Below are 18,261 nucleotides of genomic sequence, written 5' to 3' on the forward strand. Positions count from 1 at the left end.
AAACAGCTAGTCTTCTTGCCTGGCATGAAACATTTGAAAATCTAAGCCCATTTAATTTAGGAACCTGATCAAACATTAATAAAATGCAGGCTTATGATTAGATGCCTCACTGTCATTCTAAAACATGCAAAGCATGGATAGAGAACTTTACCTCTCCAGATATTGTTGGACTACAACTCCCATTATTCCAAGCTTAGTCGGTAGAGCATGAGACTTTTAATCTCAGAGTTGTAGGTTTGAATCCCACATTGGACAAAAGATTCCTGCCTTGTAGGGGGTTGGACTAGATGAATCCTGTGGTCTTTTCCAACTCTACAGTTTATGATTCTATGATTCTAAGCTTAGGATCTCCCTCTGGGACCAGAGAGGAAAGTCTGGAGAACTGCATAGAGGACTGAACCCACTGCTTGTTTGCAGTGTTCTTTTGTAACATTTATCTTCATGTAACTAGTATTCAAGACTGTTCTGCAATAAAGCTCTGAAAGTCATTCTGATGGTGGAGAGAACTGATTTTTACACAAGGTCCAGATCAGGAATTCCACTGAACAACTCTCCCACACCCCTCCTTAATGTTTTTCTCATTCAGCGAGGGGATTTATTTGCTTGGTACATTTATTTTTCTCTCATCATGGGACTCAAACCAGCACTTTTGGGGATCCAGGGGGTCTTCCTTCCATGCCCTGACTAGACCTGCTAAGATTCAGCAACTCAGCTGCATTTATTAAGCCTAAAAGGTTTATCTGTCCTGCAGTTTTCTTTTCCCCACCCTGTTTATGTTCAGTGATTTTATGTTTCTTTTTCATGCTCATTGCCTGCTGAAAAAAGAAATATGCAAATGCAACAAGTGCAAGGTTACTTAACATTTCCAGATTCCATTTGTTGCTTTAGAATGATTATATTAACACTGAGAGACTATTTTGCAAAATGTATAATTGAGACAGTGATTTGGAGTGCAGGCTATTGGTCCAGTGAAGCAATTGAATAAATTATTTCAAGCACATGATGATGAGTTCAGCCCAGTCCTGCCAGTGGGTGAACATCCTTCACGTTGTAGCACATCAATAGTTGAACATAAGTATGTTCAGCACCTCAAAGAAAAAGAATTCCAGTTTCACCAAAGTATTCATTGCAGACAGACGGGGAATTGTCATTCTTTTGAAATGTTTGAGGGAAAATGACTTGTAATAAATAAATGAAATGTTCATTAAAAAAATGTCATTGCTGTCCACACAAATCCTTTGGATTTGGTTGTGCATAATAAGTTCTTACACCCTTCATTTCATAATAATAATAAAAACCTACCTGCCTTAGACATGTTGCCATCCATCAGACAGATAAGCTAAATTATTGAAATTTGAAACCAAGTCTCTCTCATGAGAGGTGAAGCCCAATTCAATGAATATTTACTCAGAAGTCAGTCATACTGAGTTTTACAGGACCTGCTTCCCAGGTTATGAATCGTGCAGGCTTGCAGCCTAAACTACTTATTTGACTGGGTTCTGGCTTGGCTTCCTTATTCAGAGAAACACTGTGATCTGCATTAATCAGGAAGATGCATCCCCATTCACTTTGGAATGCTTTTTTTAGGACTATGGTGGGTCACAATCTCAGAGGACCCTGTTCTCACTCAGTTCCCTACTGCTGGCTGAGTGCAAAGAGAAGAACAAAATGAGATGCATCTGCTTGGAGCAGTGTTGGGTTGTTGTTGTTTTAAAAAAGAACCTCCTCCACCCTACAAGGAGACACAATATTATAGCTGAAGTCAGGTACATGATTATATTTATATGCATATGGCAGTTTGAAATTGATCCAATGCACCCCATGAGTGTATGTTTATCGTGTCATCCTCATGATATTGGGCCTCATCTAAGTGGCAGCCTGTACTATTTCCCACCCCCTTAATTCAGATTTTCCTGATCTGCTGATAATGCAGTAGGAAGGGGAAAACCATATATATATATATATATATATATATATATATATATATATATATGCTTTCGTAGGTTTTCACGGGTACAGGAATGCAGGTTTTGGTGTCTTCGGGTGTCTTCCCGTGTAAGAGTTGGGGTGTCTAGGCGACGTTTCGACAAGGTCTCACTCGTCATCTTCAGGCTGGTGCTTTCGGCTTCTTGTTACTGGAACAGAGCAGGATCTCAGTGTTTGAGTTCCTATAAATACTGTTGAGGGGGTGTGGTGTATAGCCTCCAACGTTCTGGGCAGAGAGGAAGTTCCCAGGTTAGGTGCCTTTTCTTCTTTTGTTCATTAATTACTTGAGGGATATCTTGAGTGATTTCTTGAGTGATATTTTGAGTACCACTTGGGAGGGTCATTAGGTGTGGATTAGTTGCTAAAGCTTTTGTGTCTTGACCTCTTGAGCTTGTGAAGAGTTTTTCTGAGAAAATGGCTGTACTGCACTTAGTTGTGCTCTGGCTTGGCTTCGTGTATAGGGGCGAGCTGTGGTTTTGTGCCCTGTGCCAGCCAGATCTGTGTAGGGATTGCAGGGGGGTGCAGCATCCGGAGGTGCCACTATGGTTTGGCTACTGGATGGTGTCTGTAATTTATCTGTGGAGAGGGTCTGGGTTTGGGTCTGGTGTGGTTGATTGGAGATGGCGTTCTGTGTGCCTCTGGTTCTGGTGTCGGTTTTTGTGGGGAGGGCTAATTTCCAGATGTCTGGCAGGCGGGACGTGTCGTCACGCTTGTTCATGTTGTGAGGGTGTTTCTCTATCTCGATGGCTTCCATGATTATTCTCTTGTGGTGATGTTCCATGTTAAAGAGCAATTTGGAATCTGCAAAATTAATTTCGTGTCCTGTTTCTTTCATGTGTTGGTAAAGAGAGGAAGTTTTTTCTTCTTTTTTGACGGCATTCTTGTGTTCTGCGATACGTGCATTTATTCGTCTGTTTGTTTGTCCAATGTACGTGGCTGGGCAGACTTTGCAGGGTATTTCATAGACATGGAACATCACCACAAGAGAATAATCATGGAAGCCATCGAGATAGAGAAACACCCTCACAACATGAACAAGCGTGACGACACGTCCCGCCTGCCAGACATCTGGAAATTAGCCCTCCCCACAAAAACCGACACCAGAACCAGAGGCACACAGAACGCCATCTCCAATCAACCACACCAGACCCAAACCCAGACCCTCTCCACAGATAAATTACAGACACCATCCAGTAGCCAAACCATAGTGGCACCTCCGGATGCTGCACCCCCCTGCAATCCCTACACAGATCTGGCTGGCACAGGGCACAAAACCACAGCTCGCCCCTATACACGAAGCCAAGCCAGAGCACAACTAAGTGCAGTACAGCCATTTTCTCAGAAAAACTCTTCACAAGCTCAAGAGGTCAAGACACAAAAGCTTTAGCAACTAATCCACACCTAATGACCCTCCCAAGTGGTACTCAAAATATCACTCAAGAAATCACTCAAGATATCCCTCAAGTAATTAATGAACAAAAGAAGAAAAGGCACCTAACCTGGGAACTTCCTCTCTGCCCAGAACGTTGGAGGCTATACACCACACCCCCTCAACAGTATTTATAGGAACTCAAACACTGAGATCCTGCTCTGTTCCAGTAACAAGAAGCCGAAAGCACCAGCCTGAAGATGACGAGTGAGACCTCGTCGAAACGTCGCCTAGACACCCCAACTCTTACACGGGAAGACACCCGAAGACACCAAAACCTGCATATATATATATATATATATATATATATATATATATATATATATATATATATATATATATATTTGCCCCTCTTTCATAGAGTCAACTCCTAGGGGCTGAGGGCCCTTCACCCTCCCAATAAAATATTTGAGGGGACTAGTTTCCCCAAAGTTGATGGGCATTGTCATTCAAATGGTGTGTGAGCGCCACATCTTATGATCAATTAAGCGGGGCAGGGTTTACCTGGACACCCCAATATTTTATTCAAGTTGGCACCCCTACCCTCTTTTATTTTAAAATTAGCACTATAGCAGTATAGCATTTTTTCACCATTTTAGGCAGTATTTTGCCCTATCTATCTATCTATCTATCTGGAGGTTTTTTTTTGGTATAATTTAAAAGATTGATTGAAAAAATTAATTGGGGTTATAAAATGGGATTCATTCCAGTCGAAAGTTATATTGAATGTATGTTGAGTTGGGATAGGTTTACCCTGCCTGATAGGTCACTAAACACATCAATCACAACTCTAACAAAGGTAGAGGCGTGGCAAGAAAATCCACACCTGTGGAGCTATGCTATGCTTCTATCTTCTTGAAAACGTTTTGCCTTCCTGCAGTAAGAATGACACAGGCACAAATGGATTTCAAATAGATAATTATGCATTGTGGAGTGCTCATACAATATGAGTGAATGAAGCAAGGCAGTTTCAGGCTAAGTGCCTAATATAGAAGCATCCCAGGTCCTGGAAACCTAAAAAGAAAGAAGAAGAAGCCCATGTGCTCATTCCAGTCCTAGGGAAAAATAGGAGTGAATTTTCATTGTGTCCTTATGGCTCCATTTCTTCTGATTTGAAAAGGCTGCAAATCTGAGATCAATGGATGTTTTAAATAATTTCTCTTAAATCAAGATAGGCAGACTTCTTTGTTACTATAATGCTAAGATCACCAACTGCAGCCAGATACAAAGAAAAGAATATTCACTTAAGGTTTTAAGAATTCTTGCTCAGAAGCAAACTGTTCTCACAGTTCTTCCACACCAGAAATCTACTTTTGGTTATCTTTCACCAAATTAATTCATTTCTGATAAAAAACAAAAATTTACAAAGTTTCCTGTTATTACTGCTAAAGTAAAAACAACAAAAAACACAACTACTGTATGATCACAGAGATACTGTTGCTGAAATCCCATAGTTACATAGGGGCTGCAATATGGAATGTCGATAGAACACTTTGAGATCTAAGCAGTGTGCCAGGATCTTTTGCAGTGACATAGACATGGTGGTATTTTTACCATTAAAATGATGGTTTAACTTATCCAGATTATGAAAAAGCAATGGTTTGTTAGAATCAGTGTGGTTCAAAAGTTTGTTTCACTGTGGGACTTCTGGGTCAGCGCCATCGGTGAATGGCGGAGTTCCTCCGTTCAGAGGAACGGGCTCCGTGGAAACTGGGTCTTCCCGCCGCAGCGAAGGTGGGGACCCACTAGAAATCCCAGGCAGAGGAAGCCTGGGAATGTGGGGTTCGGCAGGGCACCAGGAGCGCCCCCCCTACTCGCAGGTAATCCCATTTAGGGGCTCCAGAGCGAAGTGGGGTGAGAAGCACGGTGCTGCGAACTGACTGCTACTTTCACGGAGTGAAGCCGCACAGCCATTGCCGGAGAGTGCTGACTTTTCCTGTGGACAATTGGATTTAAAACAAGTACCCGTGAGTAGAAACGGAAAATTGGATCAAGAAATTTCTTAATTTGGTAACGAAGCGGGACAGTTCAAAACAGGAAGTCTGCCTTCCGCTTTTTGTATATAGACTAAAGCAAAAACTTTGTAAGCTAAAGCCTGGAAAGCTGTCAAAAAAGTCTAAATTTCCTTCATTTAGAATTACTGAAAGCCCCTTGGAAGCAGGAGAAAAGGGGGGGGGACTTTGTTCAACCCTAGCAGGAGAGGGAGTGAAGAAGGATAAGTTTCCACCGTCTCTAACCTGGGAACAGGGTGTCAGAGACAGAAATTGTTGGAGAGGTTCATTGACTGTCAATGGAATATTTTGACAGATAGCTAAAGAAGAGAAACAAGCTGATTCCAATGTTGCCTTTTGCATTTTAAAGAAACAAAATATCTGAAAAATATCTGAAAAACGAAATTAATTTTCCTTTGTTGGACTTGCCTAAAAAAATGGATACAAATGGAAATTGCCTCCTCTAGAGGGAGCTTGTCAAATTGTTGCTGCAGTAAATTTGAGGGCTCAACAGATGTGAGATTAAGACCGTGGGAACAGGCTTTTCTGACCTTGACTAAAGATGAGTTGGAAAGAAGAATGGGTGCTTGCCTTATGCAAGATAAGTGCCCTGCTGGAACAGATGCATGAGAAGATGGACTTGATGAATGAGAAAATGGATTTGACTGTTGCACTTAATAACTGTGGGCAAATAGGGAATATTGATACAGAAATTATCCAGGGACCAACTCATGAATCTGTACTGACTGGGCAAGTGCAGAAGATAATGGAGGAAGATGCAGTTGCACCCCAAATAATACAAATGGAGAGTCCCAAGGCCCTACAGGAGTATGAGCCGTTGTCATTGAAGATTGAAGTTGGAGTGGGCAGGGGGCGTCTGGAGTTGAGGAGGTTCCCAACGTTGGAGAGACCTTGGAATATGCTTTTTAATACTTTTTGGACTGTGGGGAGTGGGACTGTGGGGAATGGGCGGGTTTGATGAAGGGAGATGGAGACAATTTTGGCTTGGAATCCCCCAGAGGCCTACCCCTCAATGAGAAAGGAAAGAAACTAAGAAAGAGACCAACAAAAGACAAGGAAAAGGGCAAGTATAAACAACAAGAAGAAGAATTGCAGAAGGGACATGGAAGAGACTTAAGGGCCTCGGACATAAGGCTTCCAGGTTGATGGACTAGACGGAATGGACAGTAAGGACTGACACGATCCAAGACCAGGAATGAAGACTGGAAGAAAATTTATAAAGAAAATTTTCTATTTGGGGAATGGGCTAAAAATTAATGAATACTAGGGGAAATGTTGGAATGAAACTATATGACTTTAGCAGAAATGATATCAGGAGTAATGTATATTTGATAACTAAGATTCAAGCTTTAAGGTGTTTTAGGGTAAGATAAGGTTAAATTAATTAAGGTAATGTGAATAACAGAATATGGGGAAAGATGGAAAGGATTGCTTGAGTTAATTATTAGATTAAATTAGGTTAGGATAAATTTTTTAACAAAAATTGAGAAAGATGGAAAGAATTTGCTGAAATAACTAATTAAACTAGAATACAAAAAGGGAGGTGTGAGGAAGTCAATGAAACAAGCAAATGGAAGTTTTAGATATGTAATCTGGGATTTGTGTTGTTGTTTTTTTCCTTTTTATCTTTTTGCTGTATTGTTGTGTTCGTTTTTGTGTTTTTTTCCTTTTTTTCTTGTCTATTACAGTGTTGCTTTTTAATGTTTTTCCCCCTCTTTTTATAATTCTGAAAACTACTAATAAATATTATTTTTAAAAACAACAACAAAAGTTTGTTTCACTGTGAAATCAGCTGCCTAAGCTGTGCATTCATGGAACAGCTGCACTGCACGTAGTGTGTAGCAGTTCCATAGCTCAGTGGGCGGGCATCGGCTTTGCAGGAGAAAGCCCCAGGTTCAGTCCCTGGCATCTCCAGGTAGGGTGAGGAGAGACTCTTGCTCTCAGGCCTAAGGGTCCCAGCATTGGTTCTGGTGCTGTGGGATTTGGTTCAGTGGGCGCCTGCCCATTCAATGGCCTCAGTGGACCCCTGATCACGAGCATCTGGCTCAGACCCAGAAACCTGCCTCAGCTCTTCAACTGATGACACCATAGTCTCTGGCTCAGTGTCCTGATCGCTTACTGGACTCAAGGGTCAAGACTCTTTTGTAGCAAATAAAATATAGCACATATTATTATGGTTCATTTGATGATACCCCTCCTTTTGTCAGGCTTGAGGAATCCTCTCCCTCCCCCCGATGGCACCAAGAGGCAGGGAGAAAACATGAAAGTTCTTATGTATGATTTATTCAGTCACCACGGTCAAAGACACAGAATTCTGGTCATTCCTCCATAATGGAGTTGCTTACAGTGAGCTCCTCCCCTTCCCCCTCTAGCAACAACACCTGCCTCTACTGTGTCCATCTGTGGACAATTGCCTCTGGGCTCTTTGTTCTTGCACTGGTAACAAATGCCACGTTTTGGGAGAAGCAGGGTCGGTTATGCTGTCCAGTGACATGTCAGCTAGCTGCTCTGCCTCCTCACTCCTTCTCCTAACACAGCGTAACTCTACTGTTCGCCTGTCTCTGAGCTGTTATCTTCCTCAAAGCCCTGCTGTAATTCGAGTCTGCCTTCCTCCTCTCTGGAAGCTACAGGAGAAGGGGTGGGGGGTACACCTCCACCATTCCTCCTCCTCTTCAGTCCAGTCCCTGACACCTTTTAAGCCTGTGAGAATATCTGGAATGATATGCATTTCTTAGCAAGCTGTTTTTCACCTGGATTTAGCCTATGGCAGCAGCAGATACAGAACAGAACCTCCCTGTTAAGTAAGCAGAGCTCTTCCAAGAGGTGCTGCCAGTCAGACAATACTGACTCAGTATAAGGCAGCTTGGGACGCGGATGGCGCTGTGGGTTAAACCACAGAGCCTAGGACTTGCCGATCAGAAGGTTGGCGGTTTGAATCCCCGTGATGGGGTGAGCTCCCGTTGCTCGGTCCCTGCTCCTGCCAACCTAGCAGTTCAAAAGCACGTCAAAGTGCAAGTAGATAAATAGGTACTGCTCCGGCAGGAAGGTAAACAGCATTTCCGTGCGCTGCTCTGGTTCGCCAAAAGCGGCTAAGTCATGCTGGCCACATGACCCGGAAGCTGTACGTCGGCTCCCTCGGCCAGTAAAGCGAGATGAGCGCCGCAACCCCAGAGTCGGTCATGACTGGACCTAATGGTCAGGGGTCCCTTTACCTTTACCTAAAAGGCAGCTTGCTATATTTCCAACATGGGGCATGCCTTTGCCAGCATTATAAACGGTTGTTGGCTCAGTGGCAGAGCACACACATTGCACCCAGAAGATTCTAGGTTCAATCCTTAACATCTTCAGTTTAAAATCAGTCAGCAGAAGCTAATTTGAATGTGTCCTTTAAAAAAAAAATAGATTCTCTAAGAAAAAAGATTGAAGAAACACTGAGAAAATATAGGACAGATGGATAATTATGTTCTGTGGACCCTCCAGAAAAGGTGAGTAAAGAAGACATGATGATTTCACATTTTAAAAACCATGTGTGGGTGGATCTAAACACAGGGAAAAACCTCTATAAATAAGTCAGAAATTAGATTGTTTTAACAAACAAACAAAAAAAAACCTCTATGGAAAACTGTGTTTTAAAATTTATTGCTCTCCATTGCCATCTGCTATTGCATGTTTATAGCGCATTCAAATCGCTGTTTCTTTACTAATATAGCTGAGTCCTGTGTTAGCAGTTTGAATACTACAGATTTTGGGGTAGTGGTGGTGGTGGTACTTTTAAGTACTGGTTGTAGTAACAGATTGCCCTTCCAGAGTATTTTAAAGAGACACATCCCTAATACTATAGAGAACATGGCCTTTATAACTGATGGCACTTGTGTAAAAATCTCATGTGTGAAGAAGCCAGAAAGCCTATATTTTGTGACTGTATTATGCATGTGTAAGAAAGCAAGTCTTTTACTATTCCCTAAACATTATGAAGATGGAAACAAAAGAGGCAGAAAGATGAAGGTAAACTCAGTTACAAAGTTGTACAGTTGATAGAAAACAACATGGGAGCCCCAAACAGAAATTACCAAATGATAAGAGACAGATGCAGTGGGAGCTACGAGAATGATGAAAGAAAAACAGAAAGTGGATAAAAGCAATGATCAGAAGCAGTAAACGGGAAGACAAATAATGACAAGCAACCAAGAAACAAGATCAGAGTTGAATGATGAAAGCTATGGAAATGAGGAAGACTAGATGCAATCAGACTTGCAGAAGTATTAGTATTTAAGATGTTATTTGGTGACAAGTCAAGGCATTTTGGAGAGAGGAAAGGGATTATCCCAACTCAAGGGAGATTGAAGTCCCTCACTTTCCAGCAGGGTGGTCTGCTGTGACAGACTGAGCTGAAAGCAGTTTCGTAATGAATGCAACAGCACCATCAATTCTCATGTCTCACATTTAAGATTCTCTGTTAGAAATGTTTGCCCAGCTCAAGCTAATATTACAGGAAACAACATACATATTTCAATCCACCAAGGGCAATCCTCCTGCAGAAATAGGTTTCTGTGCCCTTGTGGGATGGGTTTTACGTGTGTGCAGTACAGGGCAGAAAAGGAAAGGGGAGGATATTACCAGCACTTAGGCTTGATGGAAATACCCTGAGCGAGCATGGTCGGCACAGTTCTGTAAACAAGGATCTCCCCTGTTTAGCAGATTGATACTCCTCTTGGAGAACCCCAAACATCTGTTTGAGAGAAGTAATTGAATCCAGACACTTCCATACTTTCCTTCTTCCATCCAGCTGATCAGCTGGATGGGAAGTGGCAGTAATATATTTGTATACAGCAATCTGGATGCATCTCACTCTTTTTGTGATGACCTCCAAGCTGCTTACAAAGTTGATAGAGAGTCTCTCCCCCCCCCCCCATAGTGCTGGAACTCATGGACATCCATGAGTGTTGGAAGATTCAGGATAGATAAAATACATTTTCAAGCAATACATAGTTAAACTATGAAATTTGCTCCTGCAGGATACAGTGATGACCACCAACTTGGATGGCTAGACTAAACTATGGAGGATGAGGCTATCAATGACTACTAGCCATGATGGTTGTGCTCTGCCTCCATGATTGGGGTCAGTAATGTTGGAGAACATTGTGACCTGTGAGCCACAGAATGCTCTTGTGCTTGGGGCCTGCTTGCTGGTTTCCCACAGGGAACTGGTTGGCCAAGTGAGAGCCAGATGCTGAAGGAAACGGGCCATTGGTCTGATCTAGCAGACTCTTCTCATGTTCTCACAAAGGCTGCAACACACACACACACACACACACACCACCTTGCTGTGTTTAATTTAGTCCTGATGCTTGGTGTGTTAAAACAAACAACTCCAACTCCCTAACCTGTGTGGGGTTCCAGGTGTTTGACCTTTCATTTCAACAGCTTGCCTATGCACAACATTTTTTCCATACAAGGGATCCCTGGCCAGATCAATCAAGACACTGGTATCCTTACCCTATGCATGAGGTGGCTACGGATCTGGTTTCAAATGAAGTAGAATGCAAGTAAGTTTTTTGGGGGGACATCCAATGCCATGCTAGAAAATCAGGCCTGAGCTCAGTACCTTTAAGAGCTAGGACTGTGCATGAATCCAAAAACTCTGCTTTGAATTGTGAGCTGTTGTCAGGAGCCGAAGTCAGGAGCAGGCCACCAACAACACACCGGGTGTCAGTGAAGTTAACCCTTTATTCAAAGAAACAAAAGCAGTGCTGGCTTGGTGACTGCAGCAACTCTTCCCAGTAGGTCTTGCCACAACAATGCAGTTGCCCTCTAAGACTTCTTCCCTGGGTCCTTCCCCAGCAACTTGAGGCTCCTTTGTCTTGTCTCTCTTTGCTCCACCCTCTTCATTCCTCTCTGTGTTCTGGGAGACTGGGTGGGTGGGGAGAGAGGAGCTGGTCATAGCAGGAAGGGGAGATCTCCTGACTCTGAGCTTTCTTCTCTTGAGAGATCCCTTGGGTGTTCCCCAGCTGGTGCCCCACTCCACTCCTTGATATCCAGACAGTCCATGACAGCTATCTTGCAGGTGACAGGAGATGGATGTTTACTACATAAAGGCTATGGGTCTTGTTAAATGAAGATTTAAAAAAAATATTCTGCCCCAACACATTATGTTTAAACACATGTGGATTATTTTAGCATCTTGAGCATTTTAAATTCTAAGTACCTTGATGCTACATATGTTATCTATATCACAGAGATTGACAGCACCACCTTCTGCATGTGTGTTTGGAAGGGTTTGGAGGTGTTTTAAAGACCTCCAAACTGTCTCGGAAACTGACCTCTCGCCAGATGAAATGGAGAGCAGCATAAGCCACAGCTAATCTAAAACCAGCAATTAGACAGTCCATTTGAATCTGAGAAGGGCACAGCAAGTGCCATGTTTCATCAGCATAAATTATTAACTGCAGAAGGACATGCAATATTCATAGCTAAAAATCATTAAATAAAACAGGCTAGGGAGAGGGGGGGGACTTAAAGATGAGGTGATGTTAATCATTTAGCCGCAAAATTCCAGCTTAGAGGGTTGCATTGGTTTAATTAATTAATTAATTTCCCCTCGAAGCCTACTCACTGACAGATGTTGCTCAGCAAACCTGGACCACAAATCCCCACTGGGTAGGAAACAAGCCTGTGGCTTAGCCTCTTGCAGTATTAATTAACGTCATGAGGCGTTGTTAATGATAGTGGACAAAGTTAACACCAAGTGTTCTTTATGCTTGATAAATTGGGGATGAAAGTGGGTCAAAAGAACAATGATTTCAAAAGAGAGTGTGCCTTCCCAAATGCATTGCACAATTCCAAATCTTCTTGTTTGTGCAAAGAACGAAAAACAAACCTCGATTTTTTCTGCGTCTCCAAGCACACACAATAGGGGAACCCCTCAGAGCTTCAGACTTCAAAGGAAAACAGGATTATTCCAAACACCAGAGGCTTCATCAAGATTTTTTTTTAGCTGAAGGGAAGGAACAAAATTCCACACCGGACTGAATTCAGCACGTCAATTTGTGTTGTATTATCCAGCTTCCTGATAAAGGTGATTTTAGCACAAACTCCAAGAAATCTGCATTTGCTTTGTGTATAACTACCAGAATATATATTTTTTAAAGGAGTTGTGCCACTTCTTAGCAAAATTGTATCACTCTCTCTTCCTCTTGTCTCTTTCTTGCCAGAAAATTGGAATGGATTGAGCCCCAAACCAGAATCACTGTTTCAGGGCTGCAAATTTTTGACAGCTGAGTAGGCATTTGAACAGACACCCTGGTTAAAGAACAAAGACAGCAAGATGAGAGAAAGTATTGTTCAGAAATAGTCTGAATAATTGGACACATTGGGGCTTTCAACCCTGTAAGATGCTAACCATTCTTGTCTGATCCACTTTGCCACTGGCATTGGGCCCATGAGCATCTTTCGGAGTAGGAGGACTCTTCAAGTCCTAAATGTTACCCATATGATCAAGATGAAAAATGGATCAGAGTGGACAGCCAGCGGAGATGGTGGGTGGGGTGAGGCAAGGAGAAGGGACACATTAATGATGCTCTTTGCAAATGATTCTTTGGAATCTCTTTTTTAAATAAAAGAATATAGGACCAGGTGCGCAGCCTGGGAGTCATTTTGGACTCACAGCTGTCCGTGGAGGCGCAGGTTAATTCTGTGTCCAGGGCAGCTGTTTGCCAGCTCCACCTGGTACACAGGCTGAGACCCTACCCCACTGTCTTGCCAGAGTGGTGCATGCTCTAGTTACCATATCTCTCACTTGGACTACTGCAATGCTCTCTACGTGGGACTACCTTTGAAGGTGATTCGGAAACTGCAATTAATCCAGAATGCGGCAGCTAGATTGGTGACTGGGAGTGGCTGCTGAGACCATATAACACCAGTCCTGAAAGATCTTCATTGGCTCCCAGTACATTTCTGAGCACAATGCAAAGTGTTGGTGCTGACCTTTAAAGCCCTAAATGGCCTCAGTCCTGTATACCTGAAGGAGTGTCTCCACCCCCATCATCCAGCACGGACACTGAGGTCCAACGCTGAGGGCCTTCTGGAGGTTCCCTCATTGTGAGAAGTGAGGGTACAAGGAACCAGACAGAGGGTCTTCTCGGTAGTGGTGCCTGCCCCATGGAACACCCTCCCATCAGATGTCAAGGCAATAAACAATTATTTTACTTTTAAAAGACAACTGAAGGCGACCCTGTTTAGGGAAGTTTTTAATGTCTGATGCTGTATTGTTTTAATATTCAGTTGGAAGCTGCCCAGAGTGGCTGGGGAATCCCAGCCAGATGGGCAGGGTATAAATAATAAATTATTATTATTATATTATTTAATAATAGGTGATGCGCTGCCAATGAAGGAGTTGCAGAGATGAATTTGAAGTATTGTGCATTAGAGAAAGCTTGATCCTCAGAGGTGATTTGTGCAAGCTGCAGGATGAGACAAATTCCACATGAGTGGCCATTCTGTAGCAGGTAAGTGGAAAAGGTGATATGACACTTTAGACACTAATTGATTATGGATGTTAGTGTGGGGTAAGCCTACATAAGGGATGTCCATGTGGTGACTCATATACCACATTCAGCCCCCATCACAGTTATCCAGCCTCCTTCACTTTTCCCAAATGTTGGAAGGGTTAGGTACTTCTTCTTAGGTAGCAGACACCCCTCCCACTGGGACATGAGCACCTGCCCCAGAGGCCTCTGTGGCAAGGAAGGGGGACCTGTGGTCCTCCAGATGCTGTTGTATTCCAAGGTGATGGCAGTGCAGTCCAACAACACATGAATGGCCACAGGTTCCCTAGCCATGCCTGCTCCACAGGAATCCCCAATGGGAGCATAAGCTCTCCTTAGCCAACCTCTTTAGACATCATGTCTGGGCTGGGCCCCAGCTCCCAGGAAGTTGGGGTGGTGAGAATCTGACTCCTAAGAATGAAATATTGCTCATCACTGGCCTCTGTAATCACATAGTGAAATGGAAGATGTCTATTGCTTTCAGTAGTTTGTGCCAGGATGGTAAACTGCTGGCCTCAAGCCCTTATATGTCCTTTGGGACTCTCCTGAGGCCACCCCACTCTCCAGGCCACACTCCTTCAAGTGCTTTCGTCTTGCTGGAATGTGTCCTTGAGCTGTGATATTGCCTCCTGCTTGCCTGTGTTTGTAGACACTAGGGCAAATCTGTGGCTCCTGGATGAGGCTGATGCCCCAAGCATTTCTCCCATTGATTTATGTTGGCAGTATAAACATAGATGTGTTTAGTGGACAGACCACTATATATTGAAATAACCCTTTGACAAACACGAAGGATTTTTAAACCCCACATTCCAACCTGTACTCAAACTTTTACCAAACAAGATAATTATACGTCTTACTTAATATTTTATGGAGCAATATACCCTGATGGCCTAATTAAAATGAATAATAACAGCAAAAAGAAATAGAGCAAAGGCCAAATTAATCCAATCATTCAAAAGTCAAGGTCAAAATGCACGCTGATTTCAACAGGACCAAAACTTGGATCTTAAAGATACACTAACTTTAAAATAGCTTCATGTGTTGATTTGAAACTCAGTGGAATTTTTAAAGCTAGTTTGAAAACAAACAAAGCTTCCTCTGGGTGTGTTATAAAAATGCACTTTGCTCTTGGTGGTTACTAGTGGCACCGGCAACAAAACGTTGTAGTGTGAAGAACTCCTGTCCATTGTTCCAGCCAGCCATGCCTTTTTTTGAATACTCCATTCCATTCCTCCTCCCCTCTGCTTTTCTGTTTCCACATTAGCAGAAGCTCAACATTACTGTATTTCTGCAAACCTTCTGGATTTCCAGGCCTGCTGAAACAACCCTCTTTAGTGTGAATGGTACTGTTGATTCATCTAGGGTTCCATCTTTGCTTTTGAAAACTGAGCTGAAGTGTTTGTTCATTATACACAACCAACTTTAGAAGCTGAGAGATTACACTGCATATTTCCAGTCTCCATCTCTTGTGAATCACATTACCAACAGATTTAAGAAATGTTAGACTTTGCTCCCTGCCACCTGAAATATTTTGCATTTTGACTGTCTCTTGCATTCTCTTCTCGTTTTACAGGTGACTGATTAAAAAAGCCTCAGACAACAGATCAAAGAATTCTATTTTTAATTCTTGGAAGTACTGTTATTTGATAGGAGCATACAATAGATTGCGACATCCAGGATTAAACAAACTCAGTGTTTTATTCTGCCAGGGAGAATTGCAAGTTCATAATTAAAGAAGCAAATTTGTGTAGTTTAAAATTGCTCCAGTGCCTTTAAAGTCTGCCTGGCAGAAAGAAAAGGGAAAAGGAAAAAAAAAAAAAAACTAAGTAGGACAGGGGCTTCTTTTATCTCAGTGTCTCATATAACACTGAGCCCTCTGGGTAGCTTTTTAAAAACCACCTTTGCCACTTAGGAAACCATTTCTTCTGCCAGTTTGAAGTCCCACGGAAATGAATGGATCTCACTCTGAGATATCACATTAAATCAGGCCAATGTCCTATGTCCTCTTTTCTCCCCCCCCCCAAAAAAGCTTGTATTAAGACTTTTTTCACAATACAGTACAATATAAAACTAACCTAAATGAAAACAGGAAAAAGAAATAGAAAATATAATGTGGAGTCCTCTCTCAAAGGTAGACCTGAACCCTTGTCTCACACAGAAAGAGGTGGATCCTCCTGAATCTCACCTGAGAGCTTCCCTTTCTTCTCCCAGTCTTCCATCCTGGGAGTTTTCCCCTTCCTTGTCTCTCACACATGGTCCTTCATCAACCAACCATCAACTTCATGTGTGTACAAGGGTACCAACTGGAATAAAATATTGGGGGGTGGGAGAGGTAAGCCCCCACAATTGATCACACAATATGGCACACAAACACCATTTGAATGTCAATGCCCATTAACTTGGGGGGGGGGGAGGCCTCTCAAATATTTTATTGGAGGCAGGCTTGAAGGGATCGTGGCCCCTCAGAGTTGGCTCCTATGTGTGTGTATAATCCAAATAATGTATCAGAGGACAACTTTGATAGCTGTGTGTACCTAGACGAAGCAGTGCAACCTTCTAGAAGCCTGGTCAGATTTTAAGCCAGTTCATAAGTGGAAGATGTTGATCTCCTTAGGAGGATTCTGGAATTACCCTGTGGTGTTAGAGGAAGTACTAAAGCAGCTCCTTTTATTATTTCTCTGAAATAAAATTGCTCCTAAATCTCCCTTGGGGAAATGGTCAGGTTGGATTAAGTGTTAAGATAATTGCACTATTGAGCAGTGCCTCCTCTGAACGGAAGGGTCTGCTGCGATGCAATTATCCGATAGGGCTGCTATGTTGAAAATATGCTCTCCTTCCTCACAGTGCTTAGTGTCTTTTAAAAAAACCCATCCTCAAGTCTAAGAACATCACAGCGACATCTGGGATAGGGATCTTTGGGAGTCAAGAAGCTGTACAGCCCCAGAGAATGGATCAACAGGCAGAAATCCTAGCCACCGATCCAGAAATAGTCATCGATACACTTCACTGTTTTCAGACCAAATCCTGAGATGCTACCTGGCATTAAAAGAAAGAAAGAAAAAATATTCCATGCAGCTATTCAACAGTGAAGAGAGCAACTTTAGGCTTCTAGAACATTGAGGAAACCTGAGATGGCCAGCTTCTTCAGTTTGGTGCTAGGGGGAGATAGTCTTTCCCAAGCTGCTACTGCTGCCCCCTCTCCATTGGCTGAAGAACCTGGCAGGTAGAAAACATGAGGATGCCCACATGCATATCCTATACTTATACAGCCATGAGAGCAGCTGTATAGTTAAGGCAGCTGGCTTTCTCCGGCGGTCTATCATTATACAGCCAGAAGGTTCTATTCACCATAAAATGAAGATGATTGTTCTCTCAGTGTGAACTTCAGCACAGTATATCTACACAATGAGGGGGATAATCTTTCCAAATTGCAGAAAACTCTGATGAAGTGTGGTAGAGTTGGCTGTTTAAATCTGCACTTTCAGGTGCTGGAGTCCTGTTTTACCGACCATTTTTGTGCCTGCCCAAAACACATTTTAAATCTGAATAAAGGTGTGGGGCCAATGGATAGGGTGGATGCACACGGGTTGTGTTTTAAGTGAGTACAGTATATGCCACTGCAGAAGTTGTTTACTGCTTACATGGCAGGTCAGTTAAGGTGGGTGACTGACAATTTCCACGTTTTTTGGAACATGAGGGAATTTACAAACTCTTTAACTCTCTCCCTTAAAGGTGTTTTAAAACTTGAATGTTGTCTGTATGTGGCTAATAGCAAGGCTAAGACCCTAAAGGGGCCAAGTCCCTGTCCCCCCCCCAAAGTTGATGGGCATTGCCATTCAAATGCTGTGTGTGTGCTACACCTTGTTACTGATTATGTGGGGTAGTGCTTATTTGCCCCCCTCCCCAATATTTTATTGAAGTTGGCACCCCTGGACTGTAATGAGGGCTATTTTGGATGAAATCTTCCTGATCTCAGGTGGTTGATGATTCATTTCAAATCCTTTTAACACGCAGTACGAAATGGTATTAGAGCAATGTATTCAAAGTAATTATAGTGGGATGTTAAAGAACTCAGTAGTGAAGTGGAAATAACTTCATGAGCCAGGAGACCTCACAACACTATAAATCTTGATGAAACTAAAGAGGAATCAGCTGCCCTCTGCCCTTCATTCTGTAACATTTCCCATTATGTCCTTAGGTCGCATTAAGCAATAATAAGCTCTGCTGTAACTGAATTATAAACAGATAGATTCAGAATGTACTGCTCTTAGCCCTAGGAATTATTTATGCC

This window comes from Podarcis bocagei (assembly GCF_964188305.1).
Source record: "Podarcis bocagei genome assembly, chromosome: 8".
In the NCBI taxonomy this organism is placed as follows: Eukaryota; Metazoa; Chordata; class Lepidosauria; order Squamata; family Lacertidae; genus Podarcis; species Podarcis bocagei.